Below are 19,995 nucleotides of genomic sequence, written 5' to 3'. Positions count from 1 at the left end.
GCGGCCACATTTTCAATTGCTGAGAAGATACTGCAGAGTTCAACTTACAACTGTTTTAATCCTCACGTGAAACAAAGGAGAACCTCTATCTTTGACTCACATCCACAGCTGTCTGAGGCAGGGAATGCTTGAAGCTGATAGCCTGCTGCTCTCCAGGGGGTTTATTGTTCCTTGAGCAGGGTCAGCACACCAGGATGCTTCCCATCCTTCTTTCATTGGGATGGAAGCATTGAACCAGGAGGGGATACAGGCTGGGTGCATGTCCCTTCTCCACATCTGCTGGAGGGAAAATAAGTGAACAGTGGGAAGAGAGCAGAACTGACATATTAAACTGGTGCTAATTATGCTGAGTAGCGGAGAGGTCAGACTTGAAGCAGGGAAGGAGTTAACCAAAGGAAGGGCAGTTTGCTGGGGAGAAGTTGGAATTCATTGTTCCAGGCTCTGCTGTGGATTTCCTTTTTGTCCTTTCATCTCCTCGAGTCTTGGCTCTCATCACAAGAGGCAGCTTCTCCTTCCTTTCTCTATTTTTATCTGGACTGCGAGCCCTTGGAGGCATTGGACTGTACCTTAACCTGTGTGTACAGTGGCACAGTGGGAAAGCTCCCTTAGTAGGGAGCTATAAATAGCGAGCCCATCCAGCCTTGTGGCATCCAGGCTTGCCTTAATTGCCTAGTTTGCACTCCTGTGACAAGTGTTAGTTCAGCTGTCAGGGAAAGAAGGAACTAAAAAATACAGCCACAGACAGTTTCCAGCTCTCCATTTGCCCACTGAGCCCTGGTTTGGGCTCAGCAATCCCTCTTGCCTAAGGGAGTTCTCCCAGCCAAGTGAGTGATGATTCCCATAAAGCATCCACCCAGCGTGGTTCACACAGCTCCATTTCAGAAGCAGCTTTTAGAGGGCTTGTTGTGGTGCCGTTTCCAGCTCTGACTCATGCCTCAGTGCTACACTCATTTTATTTTGTCTTCTGCCACTTGCTGGAGGGGATTGATTCCGCAACAACCGCTTTTCTATCATTCCTGACATCACTGCTTGTTTCTGTTACCACGCGTTCATGTGATGAACTAAATGAGTCATGGGCAGATCACAGATAAAAGCAATGACAGCATCCCAGACCATCCTTCCTCTCTGAACAGACCGTGGAAGTAATGAAAAAGTTAAGGCAGGGATTGTCTGCTATCGCTTCTCTGAGATATGAATAAACTTTGCTCTGTAAAGGATCTTCACTTGCATTCCCAATGGAGGTGACTTAACGTAACCCATATCACACTGTGCTGCAGAACTCCTCTAATGGACTTCCAAGTGATTTTCACATAGCACCATGTCCACACCCTTTTGGAACTGAGTTAAGTCACTTTTTGGCCTGGCTCTGCCCGTACACATTTGTCAATAGAAGCTCTATTTACTGCTACAGCTTTGAACAGCAGCCATTCATGAATCTGATGTAAGATGGCAAAACTCAGCTTGTCTCCCACCTGGACATCATTGCTCCCAGTGATACAGGCTTCATCTGATGGGTGACTGCAAGTAAAATGCCAGTGTGAACATGGACCAGCAAAGCAAAAATGTCCAGAGCTGTTAGCCATGTGTTTCTTATGGTTCCTCTCCTGATGCCATGAAATCTCAGGTTAAGGAGATGTGGCTCCAGCAATTGAGCTGCATTGGCAGCTGGAACCTGATAGAAAAAGGGAATGGAGAGGATAATGCATGCTGTTTTCCTGCTTATACTCTTCCCAGCGTGTAAGGACTCCACATTGTTTGCGACAAGAGGACTAGGAGTGAGGTCTGAGACGTGGCTGTCTGCCTTCTCTGGCCTTACACCTGACTCAGCAAGTTCAGTCCCATCTCTTTGGTACAGCCCCTGACGTACCAGACACAACAGCATCAAGAAAATTAGCTTCTCATCCAGAGCATGAGCTGTCTGGTTGAGTTAATGTTACTGTAAGCATTCCCTATTACTTGCACTTCCCCACATTAGCCAACCTGTGCAGTCCACGCAGCAACGTGATCTGACCAGCCCTATGTGAGAAGCACGGGAAGCTCTCCTGGGTTGTTTTGCTAAACTCTGGACTCCATTTGCAGAATATTTGCATGCACAAAAGCCAAGGAGGGTCTCCTCTCTCTAAGAGTTATCAGAGGGAAAATCATCTTAATGGGAACAGCAGAGATCCAACAGTTTTGCAGCTATGCATAATTTGTCTTCTCTTTGCTTATTGATTTATTTATGTGAATTCTGGAAAGTAACTTTTGCAGGCCCTGCTATTTATCTTTCTATATAGCAAGCACAGCAGTACATCTCCCTCTTGGATTGCTGGCTGAAGCCTCAGTAATTTGAGTACTTGGACCAAAGCAGTCTGAGATCCTTGGACCAAAAAGACCTATTGCTATTAAGAGCACTCTGCTCTAATTAAACCTCATCGAACTCTTCCTGGGTTTTAGAATCTCCATTTTGCAGATGACAAAGTTGAGGATTTAGCTCAGATCAGGAAGTACGTCGTTAAGTTCTTAAAATACTTCTTAGAAAGGATGGGTTTTTTTTTGCTCGTTCTAATCCCATAGAACACTATGGGGGTGAGAAAAAGCCAGCAATCAAGTCGGGACCGTCCCACAAGATCAATTACCAATCTATGTAGGTCAAGGAAAACTGAAGTGGTATTTTCCACTAGGTGGTGGTAGACAGCATTTCTTAGGGGTTGTTGTACCTTATAGAATAGAAATCCAGGCTCTGCTCAGTTCAGGGCTGCCTTTGCTTACTCCATACTCCAGAAGAAGAAAAACCATCACAGCTGGTGATCTGCAAACTGCCCTTTCTCAGGCTCCTTTCTCCTCTTAGGCAGCTGTGGAAATACCAGGAGGGTCTCTTTGTATTTAGTGCAATCCAGTAGAGATATGTCTATTTATTGGCCATGCTTATGGTCCATGCTGGGTAGTTCTAAACTCCTGAACACCACCTGTGGGATGCATAGAAAATACCGTTAATGTGATAAAGGTAAACTTCTGTATTATTGTAATAATTTCATTGCCTTGCCTTGTTATTTTTTGGATAACATAAGACAGGCAGATGGAAAATTCCTACAGGTCCCAGCCCCAAAACAACCACCTCAGGATAGAACTGGATCTGAGGTTGTAATTTACTCTTTCAGAGATCCTGTCCTCACATCAATGACTCACGTCCAAATGGAGGTGACGTTTCAGTTTAAACTGGGAATTTTCGAGTAAACAGAGGAGACGGCAGCCAAAAAGACTTCAGCATTTCAATTTATGCCACTAAACCTACGCACTGCATCTCAAGAAAGCCCTGACCTTCTGCAGTCCTGTCCTTACCACTTGATTTTCACAGAGCCATGAAGAAACAAACCAAACTGGCATGCTTGGGGAACATACTCATTAGTTACCCTGACTATCACAGTAATATTGCATTCTCTGGCTGCAGAGAAGGACAACCCAGCTCGGCAGACTTCTAGTTTCACATGGGCACAACCTCACCATAAAATCAAGCCCCTACTTGCATGCTGTTTTTGAGGTGTTCCAGTGATTCAAGCTGGAAGAAATCACACAAGTATTCCCTACTTGTTACTACTGTGATTACATTAATACTATAATATTTATGCTGCATGATGAAAGCAAGCGTAATGACTGATAAGCACAAACCACAGTGGGAGGAATCGGGACTACAGGACTGTTAATCTTAGCATTTTAAGAGTACTTATAGGAATTCAGGCAGTTAGGGCAATTACAGGAGGGACTTGGGAGGTGTGTTGTATACGGACAGGTATTTCACACTGGGACAAGGGATATAAGCAATCTGTGGGGACTTGGTGTCTGGCTGCAGCAACACTTCACCTGTTGAGGCAAATCCAGGTGAGCTCTGAGGACCTCACATCTCTCCCCTTCTGATAATCTCCTAGATTCCATATAAAGGAAAACTACAAAAGGAAGGTCACCCCTTTAAGATCTCATAGATCTGCACACTACGTGCTTAACGGCCGCTAATTTCCCTTTATACTTGCTGTTGTTACCAAGGACATGCAAATGCACATCCTGTATCTCCGCTCCCTCCAGCTTGTTTATGATCACTCAGGCTGAAAGTGTTTCTAAAGACCTCCTTTTATTAATGAAGAATGAGCCCAGGGATCCAGGTGATCTAATGGTGTCCAACTCAGTTCTTAGAGCACTAAATCCACATTTATCATCCTTCCTTTGCTTGTCCTTGTAGTTATTTCGACCTTGAGGTCTCTATCTGTTAAATTTCAGGCTGACTCGTGAACTTGCAGGTCTCCTGTTGGCTTACCTGTATTTCACTCTGCAGTCTTCAACTGAGGGATGCCACGTTGGCAAAGTTAGACCATTTATTTGTGAATCTGGATTGAAAAGGAATCTTCGAGCTGTGGCTCTGACAGTGATTTCTGAACACCAGAAGTCCTCATAGGGAGACTGAATCACTGGATACATACAATCCATCTTCCTATACAAACTCCTGTCAGCGGTGAAACTGCTGCAGTCTCAATCAATCTTGCAGGACTAAAACGTCTCTTTTATCATGGCTGCACGCTCCTCTGCCCTCACAAACAAAAGTCTATTAACGTTTAAAAGCTGCAATTAAATATATGTATACGTTTGGGTTAAAGCCAAGCACTGAGTAATGCTTAGGGATCGATACCCGCAGTCAAGAGCATGCAAAGCAGAAAAGATGCTTTGTGACTTATCTGTGTCCTGTGTAGTCCTCCATATGGTTAATTTGAAAGCCTTTTAGAAGCTTAACAAGGAGAGCACCTCAGCGAACATGGAACTGAACGATGCACAAGGATAAGACACACAAATGCTCCAGGGGCCTCAAAGAGTCCACGGTCTTAAAATAAGCTCCTGGGTTTTAGTGGGATCCGATGAAACCCTCTTTGCATGGGCAGTGTATGGAAGGGGTCAGACCAGCTGGTGAGCAGATACTCAGTAAACACTCGAAGCAGCTGAACTCGGCAAACAGCAACTATTAAGGCAAAGACCTGGAAGATCAACAGAGAGCCGCAGGTCTGGGTGAAATGATGCAATGGATTACAGTTTGTGTCACTGGTCCAGAGAGCAGAGGTTTTCCTATCGACTTGGTTTCCTGTTACAGCTACAAGGCACCTTAATCAAATAACAAAGTGGGCCGGTTTAGGAAGAAAGCTCAGCATCAGTCAATATGATCTCAAGGACAGCTACTGTAAATGAGCACTGCTTGAAACAGAGCTTTGTTGGGGGAGAAAAAGTAGGGATCACTGGAGATGGCATAAGGCTGTGGCTACACAGAAGGGCAATAAAAGTGAGCCAATGGGCCCCAACACATCAGAGAAGCGTACATACTTGATACATACCAATTAATCACAGAACCACAGAATGGCTTAGGTTGGAGGGGACCTTAAAGATCATTAACTCCAACCTCCTTGCCATGGGCAGTGCTGCCAATTACAGGCTGCCCAGAGTGCCATCCAGAGACTGGGGCATCTATAACCTCTCAGGGCAAAAGTAAAGCAAGTTACCAGTATCGAAATCAATTAGGAATGTCAATGTTTTTTGGCCAACACACTAGGAGAGAAGGCTTCTTCACGTCTCTTCCAATGTGGGTTATTGGAGCAGCAGGGATCTGCCATGGGGCTGAAACACACAGCTCCATGCTCCCAGAGCCCATCTACTGCATGGCTGATGTGTCCATCACTCCTCAAGCACAAAAGTCTGAAAATATGAGAAGAATTGAGATTTACAGCCATACTTTTAAGCCAGAGATTCCAGTGTGTGTGTGGGGGGGCATCTTATACTGAGGGTGCCTACTTCCTTAGAGGGAAAAAAGAATGTCATTATTCCCATTCACTTCTCCTATTAGAAAAATTGGAATTATGTATTTATTCATTTATTTATTTTTTCCCCCATTTAATTACAACAAACTCACACACACCCCTCCACCTCCCTGAGGAAGCATGGGCTGAGTACAACCCATACCCACACCAACACCATTTTCTTTGGGAATGGGGAACCAGAAGAGAAGCCCCTCACACACCACAGCCGTACACCTCGGGAGGACTCGCTTCCTAACACAGCACCCACCGCCATCGCCCCATCACTGCGGGGCCGCCATGGCGGCCAGGCGCTAAATGAAGGCGCCGGGCGCCATCTTGTCGGGGGCGGAGCGGCGTCCGGCCCGCCCCGTGCTCTGCCTGTCGGGGCGGCCCCGGCCCCGCTGTACTCCTCGCTGCCGACCGAGGGGTGCGGAGTCTGGCGTGGAGGAGTCGCCGCTGTCGTCGCTTGTGCAGCTTCCATCGCCATTGCCGTCCGCTATGGCAGGTGAGCCCGTCCTCCTTTTCCTCCTCCTGCCGCGCTGAGGCAGCAGCCCAGCGGGCGCCTCCCCCATGGCGCCGTCCCCTCAGCCGCTCTCCGCCGCCCGCTGTCACCTCCATGCGGTGCCCTCCGTCCCCTCACCCCTCTCTGGCCGTACCCTCTCCTCCCTGCCGCCTACCCGGGATCCTCCACCATGTTGCGGGGCTGCGTCTCACCTTGGCCTGGCGGCTGCTATTACCATCCTTTTTCTCTTTCTTTTTAAACCCCTCCATGTTCTCTTCCCCTCTCCAAGCCGGGCGGGGGGGGGGGTACCCTGAAGGAGGGACTGTGTGAGGTGGGCACCTGCGGCCTCAGCCACCTGCCCAGGCTGTGGGTGCGGATGTGGGTGTAGATGTTATTTCTGCGGTGATCGTCGTGTCACGCGTCTTTATTTATTTCTTCACGTATTAATTATTTCATTACTGGAAACAAAATGGGTGGCAGAGCCGTCAGCTCGAAAATGGGGTGAAGCAGTGCAGGTTATTCCCACCCTCACCTCCCCCCCTTCCTCCATCCCCTTCCCACCCCCATTTGTCTGATCCCATTCTAACGATGTGATTTTGAGGGTTTAATTTTCTCGTTATTATGATTTTTAAATGGTCGGGGCTTGTGGGCTGTGTGTTGTTTCCTGTGCAGCTCGAGGCGTTTCGTATTTCTATTATCTATTCCTGTTTCAGCCCCGCTCAGCATCATGCACAGTTCCCTTTTGTTTTAAGGTGTGTTTTAGTAGAGCCAGGCGACGCAGGCAATGCAGAATGCCCTGACATAAAACCTCGCTGATGAACCTCTGGTTGGGTTTCATTACCTAACTGGTAATGCCTCAATACCTGCATTGTGCCTTTCTGTCGTTAGTGGGTTTGTCATAAAGGATGAGCGTGTGGGCAGAGAGATTCCTGTCCCTTCATTTTGAAGCATCGTTGTCATTTTGTAGGCTCAAAGGATGGCTCAGCTTTGGGGATCTGCTCTTTTCCATGCCCAGCCTTTAAGGATCTGTTCTTCCCATATCCCTTCTGTAGATGGGTGAGTGGGGCTGAACCCAAAAGGGATCCAGTTGCCACCAGAACCCATAGAAAATTCTGGCAGGAAAGAGGAAAAATCCCCAAACGTATTTAAGACAATGTGAAAATCTGTGATCATTTTGGACGTCTTATTGCCTGCTCATACCTCTTGGTATGAGTTTGGTGAAATAATGCTCTGTTCTCATTTGGAGCTTAACACATCTGTATATCCCTCCCTGCATCATGCTGTCGCCTTTACTTGAGTGAGCTTTAAATTACCCAGTTTAAGCTTAAAATAGGAGCTGTTTTGGATGGCGGTTTTGCTGGCACCTGGAGTTTGATGCAGGCTGGAAAACCAAGTGGAGAAGCAAAACAAATGCTGGAGCAGTCTGTTGGAGTGCTGCACCCTGCCAGAGCAAGGCAATAGAAACGCACACCTTAATCTGCTGGGTGATTTCATGAGAGGTAAGGGATTATTGCAGCAAGTAGCTCACGTTAATACACTGTAAAACAATCCTGGAGAACAGTTGGATTTGTAGTTGATGAGCTTTTGCAACTCTACGCCCAGGCTCCAGTCGTGATCCAGATAGCTTGAAATTATAGCAGTGTTAACTGGGAGTTGCACTGGAACAAATTCAGCCTTGGGTTAGCTGTGAGGTTCAACAGCCCTTGAGATTTTGATCGTGGATTTAAACAAGTCTTTGGCTTTAGGAAAGATGCAAATTGGAGTCGAAAATGTCTTGTCATAGCCCTGGGGATAAGGGAAGGAGCTGGGGTGGGTTGGGTTCCACCTGTTCCTTAACAAGCCAAGTTCTTCAGGTTTAAAATCCATCCCGTTCTGTCACTTGTCATTCAACCCTGCACTCAGCTAAGCTGAGGTTTGGTGAGTGTCTTCTCAAAGGCGTTGGGCCTCACATTGAGTAGATGCAAAGAGCTGGATGGAAATGGTGTTCTCTCAGTGCCTTTCCTGCATCCTCAATGCAGAAACAAAGCAGAAGGAGAAGCAGCTTTACGCATAGCAGGATAATTTGGGCGGCAAGTTGGTGAGCGTTTCTGTGATTAATTTATCTCTTAAGCAAACCCTATCCAAGTGCTAATATGAGATTTTATAGCTTCTGTACTTGAAACTAACAGGGAGTTGAATTCCAGGAGACAAACAAGAGGTGTGTTTTTGTTGGTATTGCTGGGCTGGAGGCTGTTTTCTTCGGGAGGAGTTCAAGATACCGGCAGTATTTGAGGAGGTGGGGAAATCAATCCTAACAGAAAGTGATACCGCTGTGGGTTTTTCCCCATGTTTGTTTCAGATCTTAGTAGCTGATGCTACGATATTGTGCAGGACTACTTCCCAGTTTGAAAACAAGACAGGTTGGGTTTTCTTTGGTAGCATGGGCTTCCTTACCCTGCTGTGCAGTGGGGCTTAGTGGAGTGCTCCCTAGGCTGTTCAGAGCAACCCGAGGGCATCTTTAGTAAGGATTCCTGAGGAAGTGGCTGCTAAACTGCCCTAATGGCCCAGTCTGAACTGCTGCAGATGAACTCTTCTGATCCCTGTTGTACGAGGGGAAGGAGGGCAGCACGTCCTCGCCAGCTCTTCCACTTAAGCACTGTGTCCTATGCAAGGTGCTTTTGGAAGGTTTTATTCTGCTACGGCTGTTCCTTTCCATATCTTTGTGTGAACCACGTACAAATATCACTTAGAAAACCCAAGACCGAAAAGATTCTCTGAAGCCATTTTCTCCATAGATTTATCTTGTTTGCAGACACTCCTTTGGACGTTTATGGTAGGAAGGGAAAATGCAGATGGCTGCACAAAGCATTTGTTCTGCCATTGATGATGATGGTTCACGTATTGCCTAAAAATTTATTCGTATCAAGTGCTCTTATTTATGGAACCTTAGTGGTCATGAAACGGCCTGGCTGCAGTTACAGCGTGCTTTATTTGACTTGAAAGCCGCAGGAAGAAAATATTGACGCTCGGGATGAGTAAAGAGATGTGCAGCATGATGCAGCCTAAAGCAGCATTAAAATAAATCATTGAGAAATGAAAGCTATTTGCCACATTCCCGAGCTGTTCCCAGGGGTGGGTTGCATGAAGACGCTGTGTTAACTTAGTGATGCTACACGTCGTGATTCTGTCGGTTCTGGGGAGCGTGTTTCTTATGCTTCTTAGAAGGCGTTGTGGCTAAATGTTTCTAGCTGTTAGAAGTGGTCTTATGACAACTGAGTTAAAGGAAGCAAGTCTGATGATAGGGCAGTGGGAAGGAAATGTCTGCTATCTGCGTGTTCTTCGGTTAGGGGAGGATTTTAATTGGGAATTTCTTGTGTTGGTAATTTGGCTGTGAAAGGAGAAGTGGTTCCTCCAAGGGGGAGGGTTGGGCCTTTGATTCATGGCTGGTGGGGAAAGGAAGGAAGAGTCCAATATGAAGTCTCCTGCTCAAGCTTTATGCCTTGCACTTGACGTTAAGATTTGTAGCTTCCCTTTCCAAACGCAGCACTAAGAACATATCAGAAATACCCTGTGCATAATAACACGTCCCCCAAAGTTCTTGTCTGCATTTCTTTTCACGTCAGATTATTGCAGTGCTTTGTGTCATGTGAACAGTTGGCTGAAGCATTTTGAGAATGAGCTGTAGACAGGAATGCTGTCATAGAAGGGAAGTAAAAAAGCAACTTGATGGCGTTTCTGTGCACTTCTATTCCTAGGCATTAGCCTTGCATGTGGATGCTTTGAGTAAGTTAGGGCTCTAAAAGTATTTAATTGGGTTTACACTTAATCGTTGCATGGCCATGAAATCGCAGCCTGGGGCAGTGTTTTAGTGGCATGCTGGCTGTTAGTATGCTTGTAAGGTTATAAAAGTTAAGAGAATAAAGGGCAGTTTGGGAGATTTAAGAAGGTTCCCAAAGCAGTCGCTCTTAGCTGTGTTTTTATGATGGGGTGGTTGATGTGCTGGGAGTTTGCTCCCAACTTTCAGTGCTCTGGAATTCCTTGAGAGAGGATGATGCTCCCTAATGCAAATCTGACTTCTTGCTTTTGCTCTTAAGTCTTTCTTTACTGGGTATTTGTGGTTTTCCATGAGTTGATGCTGAGTTTAATAGTTATTATCAATGTAATAGTTATTATCAGTGTAATGTTTCAGGGCTGTGCTCTGTTGTATTCAGACTGTTAGGCTCACTTGTAAATGCTTCTAAAATCCAAAAGAATACGGGGAGGGTGAGATGACTCTTTGAAAAGAATAGAAAATAAAAAGCTAAGTGTTCTCTTCTTATTATAGTAAGATAGTGTATCAGTTTACTTGCTCTATTTCTTTGTTCTAGCTGGAAAGTGAAGAATGAATGAGAGCAGATTCTATCTGGAAGGAGCAGGATGAATGAGAGCTGCTCAGTTTGCAGCAGATTGACTGAAGAGCACAGAAAATCTGTCTTGATGTGAGATATGATCTCTGGTGCTGTTGCACTCCCCTGGACCTCTAGCCACTCACTGAGGTGTGAACTCTGAGTCAGGCTTTCCAGTGTGCTGTTGTTTCCATTGCCTGTCTTGTTTGCAGATAGCAGGAGAAGAGGATGGCACCTGAGTTCTTGCTGACATGTTGCGTGAGCCCTTCTCCTAAAGACACGGATCTGAAGAGCTCCTTCTGCAGAAGGGAAGGAGCTCCTGTAATTTTGAGCTCTGGTAAATATCTATTGCTAATGAGCCTTTCTCTTTGGAAGGGATCAGAAATGTTCAGTGCCGTCGGTTAAGCTTCCTGTTGAATTTCTTGGTATAAATGAGCTTAAACCCCACGGATTATCAGGCCTTTCCCCTTGGCTGTTCTGCTTTGGTGAGGATGTCGTGGTCAGCATTAGCCCAGGTTTAAATCTTGCCCAGGTGTAGCACTGCTTGCTTCCCAAACCTTCAGACTCACCCTTTGCAGAACAACACGAGTGTGTTAAGGATCCGCATCTAATTGGTGTTATTCTGGAGGCTGTTATGACAGATAATGTGTTGTTGAATGGCAGGTAATAGGTTTATTATGGAGAGAGCACACCATGTGGGTATCTTCAAAGGAGGCTCTTTCTGTATTGGTCTTTTCTCCTCTTAATTATTCAAATGGAAAATGTTGTTTGAGGGCAAAATGTATGACTAAATGATATTACTCCAAATAGTAGTTCTCTAAGTAATGCCAATTAAGTCAGAATTAGTGTGTTGTTTTTTTTTTAATTTCAAGTAGTGCTATGTAGATATCTGCAAAAAAGCCCTGAAAATGCAGAAAGCAGGAAGGTGAAATATTGCAACCGCACTATGCTTGCTAAAAAAAAAAGTGATCTTTGACAGCAAAACGATGCTGAAGAAATATTCCATTAAACGTTGCCAAAAATCCACCTCTGTTTGTGGGAGTGGATAGTGATGAGGGGGAATGGTTTTAAACTGAGACAGGGGAGGTTTAGGTTGGATATTAGGAGGAAGTTTTTCACCCAGAGGGTGGTGACGCACTGGAACAGGTTGCCCAAGGATGGATGCCCCATCCCTGCAGGCATTCAAGATCAGGCTGGATGTGGCTCTGGGCAGCCTCGGCTGGTGGATGGTGACCCTGCACATAGCAGGGGGTTGGAACTGGATGAGCACTGTGGTCCTTTGCAACCCAGGCCGTTCTGTGATCCTATGAAAATACTTTTCAGGATAGCCACGTCTTGCTGGGTAAAGAAGATCTTTCAGTAAGCTGTAATTGGCATGAATACTGCTTTAAGTATGAGAACTCTGTCAAAATCTTGCATCTTTTTGCTCTTTATCTGAATGATCAGCACAGTATCACGTGGGCTGTCCACCTCCTATCCCATCCAGTGGAAAAGAATTTGTGCAGATATTTAATACGCTCCATGTGTTAATGTATCATTAATTACCTTGCTTACGTATGAAGAATAATATTCACATCTCTTGGGCCGAATTTGACCCTGCATCTCTCCATGGTAACATGCGTGATGTTCCAACAGGTCCTGTTACCTCTGCTCTCTGCCGGTTGTCCCTGTGGAGTTGGAGGGCTGTGGTGGTGATGCACACTGAGGCTGAAGCAGCAAGCACGGCTGACATGTGCACACTGAGAAGGAAGTGGGTTGTGACTGCTGACCTTGCAGGCACTTTCACCCCTGTCTGCCTGAAAGATGAGTAGGGGAAGTTAACCAGCAGGTCTGGTTAAACACAGCCTGTCTGTATAAACACTTCCAGGCTTGTTGTGAAATTAATAAATTAGTAATTGGTGTGGGAATCAAGCGCAGGGTTGCATGCAGTTGTTTAGTGTGTGGGCAGGGAGTAAGTGCTGGTGTTAACTTAAAAATCATTAATGGCTGTAACGACTTGATTTATCCCTGTGGCTCTGGCTGTGGCCAACCAAGCTATGCTTCAACACCAGCGCTCGCAGGACCAACTGTTGCTGATAGGAAAATCTCTGTGCCAATAGCTTTCAGCTTCACCCTTGCCTTCAATCCGTTCTAGCAGAAAGAAATTCTCTTCTGGGATCAAGAATTTCAGATCTCAGTGCAGCAACAACTGCCTTCTGTAGTGTGTTGGGGTAGGTGTCAGAATTGTGCCTGCAGCAGTCACTGGTTTGAGTTAGAACATAGTTGCTTTGCAGAGCAGAGTGTGCGGTGCTGGGTTACCCCAGTTACTGGGTTACCCCAGTAGAAAGCAGCCTGCACAAAAGCACACAAAGAATTGTGTTGTCTCTCCTCTCATTGCTTGGATGCTTGGAAACATTTCCTCTGCAAGTGGTATAAATTTGCTGATCATTCCCAAGAAAGATTGCTTGAAATAATCCTGAAGGAATGAAAGGTCACTGAGCAAAGAGGGCATAACTCTCCCAGCTGGATAATTAAAAAGAAAATTAAAAAGCGTGCTAAGTTTGAGATTGACTTGTGGCCATGCTTTGAAGATTAAAAGGGCTTTTTCATTTCAGATGGAGGAGGCTGGGATTGGTGGGAGGGGGAGCTGTGGCTGCCTGAGCAGTGCTGCGAAGCTGCGTTTGCCATTTGCTTATTGAAGTGTGAATGGGAAACTAGGATTGCTGAACCAAGTGTGGCCGTCTGCTTTCCTCCCTCTCTTACAACGTTTAGTTTTGCAGCTGGAGATTTCAACCTGCCTGGTCACTCTTTATGCAGGTGGATCTCTGAGCAAACAGCGTATTGGATTCAAAGCTGCAAGGATGTTTTTTGTATAAACATGTTTTGCCTTTAGAAAATGAAAATAAGAGCAACTTCAGCCAAAGGATGGAACTTTCCATGTTCTTTGCATTGCCTGCTACCATGTCAGTCTGCTGTTTTTATTTCTCTGAGCTGATGTAGAGTGCACTTTTGAAACTGTTTGCAGTCAAAAAATAAGGTAGATAAGCTGCAGTGTGTGCCTGCTGCCTAAATGCTAACAGCAAAATAATGCCAGAGGTGACAAAACTGTATCTTCAGTGGGATCAGCCAACAGGTGTTGCAGGTCCAGACTTAGTGCATAGATTTGCATATCCATTTTGTGGCCTGCAGTGTTGGGCAGGTTGGAGCTGCTGGGCTGATGGTGGGTCTGCACTTCTTTGCAGTTGGTGCCTTAAGTTTGGGCTTATTGGGTCCCTGGGCTGGTTGGGTGAGTTGCGTGTTGTTCCCTTGGCTGAGTTACAGCACGTCGAGTTGGGCTGGATGCTGTCTGTTAAGCACGTGGTGATGTTGGCAGCACTTGGGCATTTGGGAAGGTTGTAATGATGCTGTGAGGGTGGCATCCAGCAGCCTCCCTTGGTGCTGTATTGACTGATGAATTGGTTTGATCTTTGTCAGGCATCAAAGAAAAGTGATTTGAGCTTGGGCTGCTAATTGCAAACATACCTGGGGGTCCGGGTGTAGGTGGCTGGTTTAGTTTATGGACCCATGTATTTTCTTGCACAAGAGATATCTCAGTTCTGTGGCTCTGTAAAGGATGCATTCCAACAGCTGAATATTGTGTAGCACCCGCTCTCCAGGAATGGGCTTTTTTTTCTTTCCTTGTTTTAATAAGTTGTGGAACAGAGAACCTCTTCTTTACAGTTTTGCAGTGATTGCATCAGATTTGCCTTTTATGTTGTTTGTTTTTCTTGTTATTACCTGGCAATATCTGAAGGTTCAAAGGAGAGATTTGGTTACCAGGTGCTTGTGGTCACTGTTATTATCAAGTTCAGTCGTAGGAGTCCATCACTGTGCTTCATCCTTGTACACAAGAGGCACTTTTCAGTACAGAAGAAACAGATGCCTTCAAAAAAGAATTGTCCTAAATCTGAGTGCTGCAAAATCGTCCTCAAAATAAATACTTCAAGCTCAAAATGTTGCCTGTAAATTGTCAGCTCACCACTGCGTCTCTACCGGTAGGCATTTATAATTCAGCTATGGCTCCCTGAAGTATTTGTTTCGTGCTTAAACTGAGTGCTGTGTAACTGGGAAGGAGGCATAAAATTGCATTTTCTTACAATCATCAGAAATGAACTCCTCCAAGGGGTAACATCCTCAAGCAAGAGAGGTGCTCCTGTCAGCTCAAGCTTCAAATATTAAGCAGGGCATAAAAATGATGGCTGGTTATACAGGATCATTACGACAGTCTGCTTCCTGCATAGAGAAGTGGAAGATAAATCGTTGGCTGTGATTTCACTTCCATCAATAAAATGCAACAACACATAAAGCTTCCCAGAGGGTTTGAATTACAGTAAGTAAAACGCACCTCTGACACGCTGCTCGCTTGCATAAAACAGGCTTAGTGAGGCAGATGAAAAGAGATCCAGCTGATCTTGGAGGTTCTTCCTGTTCCAGACTGATCTAGAAGATGAAGGCTGCTATGCTATGGCATAAAACCCCCCCACATTTCTGTTCTCACCAGTTCATTCCCTCCCATCCTTTGCATTATTACGGTGTTTGAAAATGTACTGTATAATATCGTGCTGTCTTGAAACGGTAGTTGTAAGATTAAATCTTGAATTAACATTCAAGCATAGCAGTGATTAAGTACCTATTCACTGCAAGCAATTTCATGCAAACAACAGGCAATTAGATCTGTCCGGTGGGTGGGTGAAGCTGGGCTTGGAGTGAAGGCCTTCAGATTAGCAGGTGGTTTGTTTAAACTAAATTATGGAGTATAAATACTAAATAATCAGAAACAAATCTTTGTAATGATGAAATTGTCCACTACCTGATGATGAACCTTGAACCGATTAGCCTTAATGGTAAGGTAAATATACAAGTCTTGGTTAATTGAATGCTTAACCTGTGTTACTGGCATTGAACTCAATTATACTTTGAACTTTAACATCCAGGGCAAGCAGCGTTTGAGTTCCTGGTTGTTGCTTTGTTTTTATTAATGCAGCTATTTTAAAGAACTAATTGTGGATGTTGGACATTAGGAGTCATTAGGCACGAAGAGCCAAAAAGCAAATATCTTGTTTGTCTTTCCAAAACTTCTTTTTTTTTGCCATTAATTGCATATGTAGGGTCATAGAGTAGAATAAGGATCACAGATTCCAACTCGTGCTCTCTGTAAACACATCAAATGTCTTAAAGCTGAAATAACTTCCACCCTACTCCTCCAAAGTATGAACAACCTTACAGGCTGTTTGTGGACCTGCTGTACAGCTGTTGTTTTCTGGTCTTAGAACATCAGATGTGGGGATGCTTGCATTGGAGGCTGTGAGCTTTCTCTTCACTGGGCTTAGCAAATGTTTTGGGTTTTGTGGGTCAACTTTGGCACAGATATTTGGAATTGGAAGCCAAGAGCCAAGGAAAGAAGTTAAGAATTGGAAAGTGAGCAACATCTCTTTCCAATGGAGATTCGATGCTGGATAAAAGTGTGTGTTTATATACACACATATCCAATGATAATTGTGTGTAATATCATTTACTTTCTTTCATGAGTTCTTAATAAATGATGAATAAGAAGTAACACGCGTAATAAGAATTAAACGTGCTCTATTCAGTGGTTCATCCTATGATGAATGAACAAGCACGTGCCAGTGCTTGCTGTGCTGATGCTCCAATGAAGCAAGCTCGGTGATGAACTTTGCCAATTGCACAGTGCTTGCTCTGCTCCTTAGGAGAAGGGAGCTAGATGGCGCCCTCGGTCTGCCTTTGCCTGCTCAACTTTGGGTTCAAAAGGTGTATTTCAGGTAAAACGTGGGCAGCATCCCATAGCTGAGTGCTGCTTTCTGGAGGCCTATTTAAATGGTTATGGCACTGGCTGTAAAAGAAGCAATGGCGGCTTGTTAGCACTGCAGTCTCACGGAGAGGTTGCTGCTTTTCCTTCATACAGGGACAGGGTTTGGATTTAGGACATGACAAATAGAAAGTGCCTCCTGGAGGGGTGGGAGTGCTGTGCATCTACAAGGGAGACTTTGGGGAGTGGGGAATGGTGTTTACAGCAAGCAAAGGGGATGTGGTTGCAGGAGGAGAACCCTTAAGGTAAGTGCCATCCTCATCCCAAAATAGAGGTAGGTCAGGGAGATAAGGACAAACTACATCATTAACTAATGGAGTTTTGTTCTTTTAAGTCTCTCCTGTTCCCACCTCCCTTCTATCTCAGGCTCTGAGCACCTCTGTGATACAGCTGTTCCATCAGTAAAGCGGAAGAGCTCAGAATGGGGTACGTTCTGTGCTGTTGCTGTGACTGGGTTGCTAGACCGTGTTACAGAGTAGAGCTTTTGGATCTGGGAACTGTTCAAAACTGGCTAATTGCTAATAAAAATATTTCCTTGCGAGTTGCACAACTGAGGGTTATGGAAATGCTAATTTGTTCATCCCTGAGACGGGAGGAGAAAATTCCCTATCCTGATTACAGCTGCTGGAGTCTGGCGTGTAAATATTTATGCAGTTTGATTTTGAGGGCACTGGTCGAGTTATGCAAAGCTCTTAAACCTTCACACACAGTTCTTATATATGCTCTCTGCTGTTACAGGGATACTGTCCCTTCCCTCACTTTTATAACAGTGGCGAAGGCATGTAGTAACAATTTACGGCCATGTGGTGTCTTCCTGCATTTCAGCATTGTGTAATGTGCAGAGATGTTGATTGGGCAAAGTACAGTTATACAATGTCATGAGCCCAACCAGATTATAAAAGTCTGATGCCTGCATCCTTTCAGGCTGTGGCTTGCAGCTTGGGCTGTTGCTCTGAGCACAAACTGCAAGAGACGCCGTGGAGGAGCTGCCTGAGACCATCTCCAGAAGGGAGCCTGGTGGTAAGAGGGCTTCTCTGAGTCCAGATATTCATAGGGATGGTTACAAAAGCTCAGTGTAAGGCATTATCATAAATGAGATCACTTAAACTTCGAGTTTTCCATAGCTTATGTTTAATATACCCAAGAGTTTGGGGGCTTTTTGTTTTAAAATGATCATCATCGAGAGAGATTCAAGTGTTTGCTTGTTTCTGTTTACTTGTAAACTTTGGATTCCTTTTATTTCTAAATGGGTGGAAAATAAATGAACGTTCAGTCCTAAAGGGCAGGTTTTAATGTTTGACCCCAGCAGTGCATCATCTGGATTCGTTTCTTGAAAGTTTCTTGAATTCCAGATCTTTTATTAAGTTCTCTTAAATAGAAGGGAAATACTCAATTAGTTCAAGTTAAGAATAGCAGGTGAACTGTTTATCTATCTCTGTTCACGTGTACATTACGTGTAGTGTGTGACCAGTTATTGATTTTATGTTGCTTACTGGACTAAAGCTGTTTTCTTCCAGTGAGGGATATCTGTTTCAAAGGTAGACTTGGGAATGGTGAAGTCTTTGGAAAGGAGCTTCGTACCCAGAGATGGGGAAACTGGCACATTACCCCAGTTTGCTTATTAAATGGAATTTTTCATAGATGAGTCTCTAACTTCGCCTTGTTTTTCTTTTAAATGTGATTAAGGTCTTGGAGGAAAATAGCTTTCATCAAAGTGCCAAGTGAAAGTACAAAGGAAGCTGAGAAAACAGCCAGCATGTGCTCAGGTTGCTGTGTGAGTGCTGTAAAGGAGCTTAATGAACTATGTATTAACATCCATAATAATGTGGAGGTATCTGAATTCTTCAATTATTAATGCTTCCCAGGGAGACTGTAAGGGCTGCGTGCCGTTGTAAATCAAGTTAATGTGCGCCATAAACAGAGAGATGGAGGTGTGCTCGGCTAAAAATAAAGTAGAAATCTGTTTCGTAAAGCACAGTGATAAGTATTTCAGTTTTATTTATCCTATAGAACGTTGGGAGTGTCTCTTGCTATCAGTTGTGTAGGATCAAGCTGTAAAACTATTAACTAAGGCATGCTTGTATCAAAACGTGTTATGGTTTCTGGGCACTCCTTTTGTGCCATTTCCATCGGACTTTAAATGCACACCATTGTGGCCATCAAGTGGGTGTCCTATGGAGAGTGATACACACTCCATAACAAAATTAGGCAAAGCCATTGCCTACTGGAACAACAAAATGGGAGAAGTGCAGTGAGAAGCAAGCAAGCTTGAGAGATTTCTGACCAAAGGCGCACCTTGACAGCTTTAAGATCCTTTGTTAAACATCTCATTCATTTGGATTTAAGTCCTCTTCTCAGCAAGCTCATTCGCATAGGAAGTTAATGAGATTTACCTAATATGCTTTAAATCAACAGCAGGTTTGAGCTGGGCATAACTTTCCTGCTCAGCGTTGTGTAGGCACGCGCTAATAACGTTGGTCAGCTCAGCCATACTGTTCTGGACCTTAGTCAAAATACCAACTACTTAAACATTCATTAGTGCCTACAAAGAGGGAATACGTTGATTCTTTGACAGTGTGGTTTGAAGTGCTCCTTCAGTGGTGCTTTTTATGAGTTAAACGGTAGAAAGTTTAGGCTTGTTTCATACTTTTTGGCAAGGGGTGTCTTTTGGGGAGGTGCTTTGGGCACTTAAAGCACGTTTGGTTGAATGTGGATGTAGTTGCTCTTAATTGGAGGGGGAAAGTCCTATCTGCTGCAGTTTGGTGCTGTTTCATTCAATGGGAAGGGTGCAATTGGTGCATGGTTGAGACAAATCCAAGGATTTTCCAGACCGAAGAGGTTCTGTTTCCAAAGAGCCTGAGGAAAAGACTAAACCAAAGGGATAGTTTTTACATGCAGCAACAGAGGATTAAGTGTGGGAGCTGTGCAACCTCTTCCTTGTTTGTGAGATGGTCAAAATCCCCTACGAGGCTGCAGAAATGCCTTTTGGGCACACCTGTATATCTGGACTGGTTTTTGAGGTAGGGACTTCACAGGCACGGTATCTCAGCACCAATCTTGGGATGTAATAGCGATGGTCAGTGCTGAGGCAGTTGTGGTTGTGGGGCTGCAGATGGGCTCGTATTGCATAACACGAAGAGATTGCTGGGCTTTATTAGGCTTGTTAATGAGGGATTGTTGATGAGTCCTTTGGAAAGGGGAGGAACCTTTTGGCTGCGTAGGAAGACACAGAATTATGGAATATCCCAAGTTGGAAGGAACCCATAAAGGATCATGGAGTCCAGCATCAAGCAACTTCATGGGCAGTTTGGAGTTGGAATGGTGCTGCTCTTTTGATTACTCGTAGTTTGGTCATTAATTTAAACCCCTTTGATAAAGCACTGCTCCATTTGAGCAGCTTCTCAGAGGTGGTATCTCAGGCTTCATGCTGCTGAATAGCAGGTGAGCAGGGTGGAAAATAAGGGGGGAAGTCTCACT

General features: G+C 44.8%; 1 protein-coding gene across 2 annotated transcripts in view; it reads left to right on the top strand.

Annotated features, from left to right (window-relative positions):
* Nucleotides 1–6,148: 6,148 nt before the first annotated feature.
* The window catches only part of SLC23A2 (solute carrier family 23 member 2), a 46,900-nt gene continuing 33,053 nt past the window's right edge, over nt 6,149–19,995 (top strand). The window contains exon 1 of one of the 2 annotated variants that reach the window (XM_072357262.1): nt 6,149–6,312. The gene's annotated coding sequence lies outside the window, so the exon portion shown is untranslated. The remainder of the gene's footprint in view (nt 6,313–19,995) is intronic. The other variant, XM_072357263.1, reaches the window with a different exon arrangement.

This window comes from Excalfactoria chinensis, chromosome 25, assembly GCF_039878825.1.
Source record: "Excalfactoria chinensis isolate bCotChi1 chromosome 25, bCotChi1.hap2, whole genome shotgun sequence".
Classification (NCBI taxonomy): domain Eukaryota; kingdom Metazoa; phylum Chordata; class Aves; order Galliformes; family Phasianidae; genus Excalfactoria; species Excalfactoria chinensis.
This window is presented reverse-complemented; position numbering and strand designations above follow the sequence as displayed.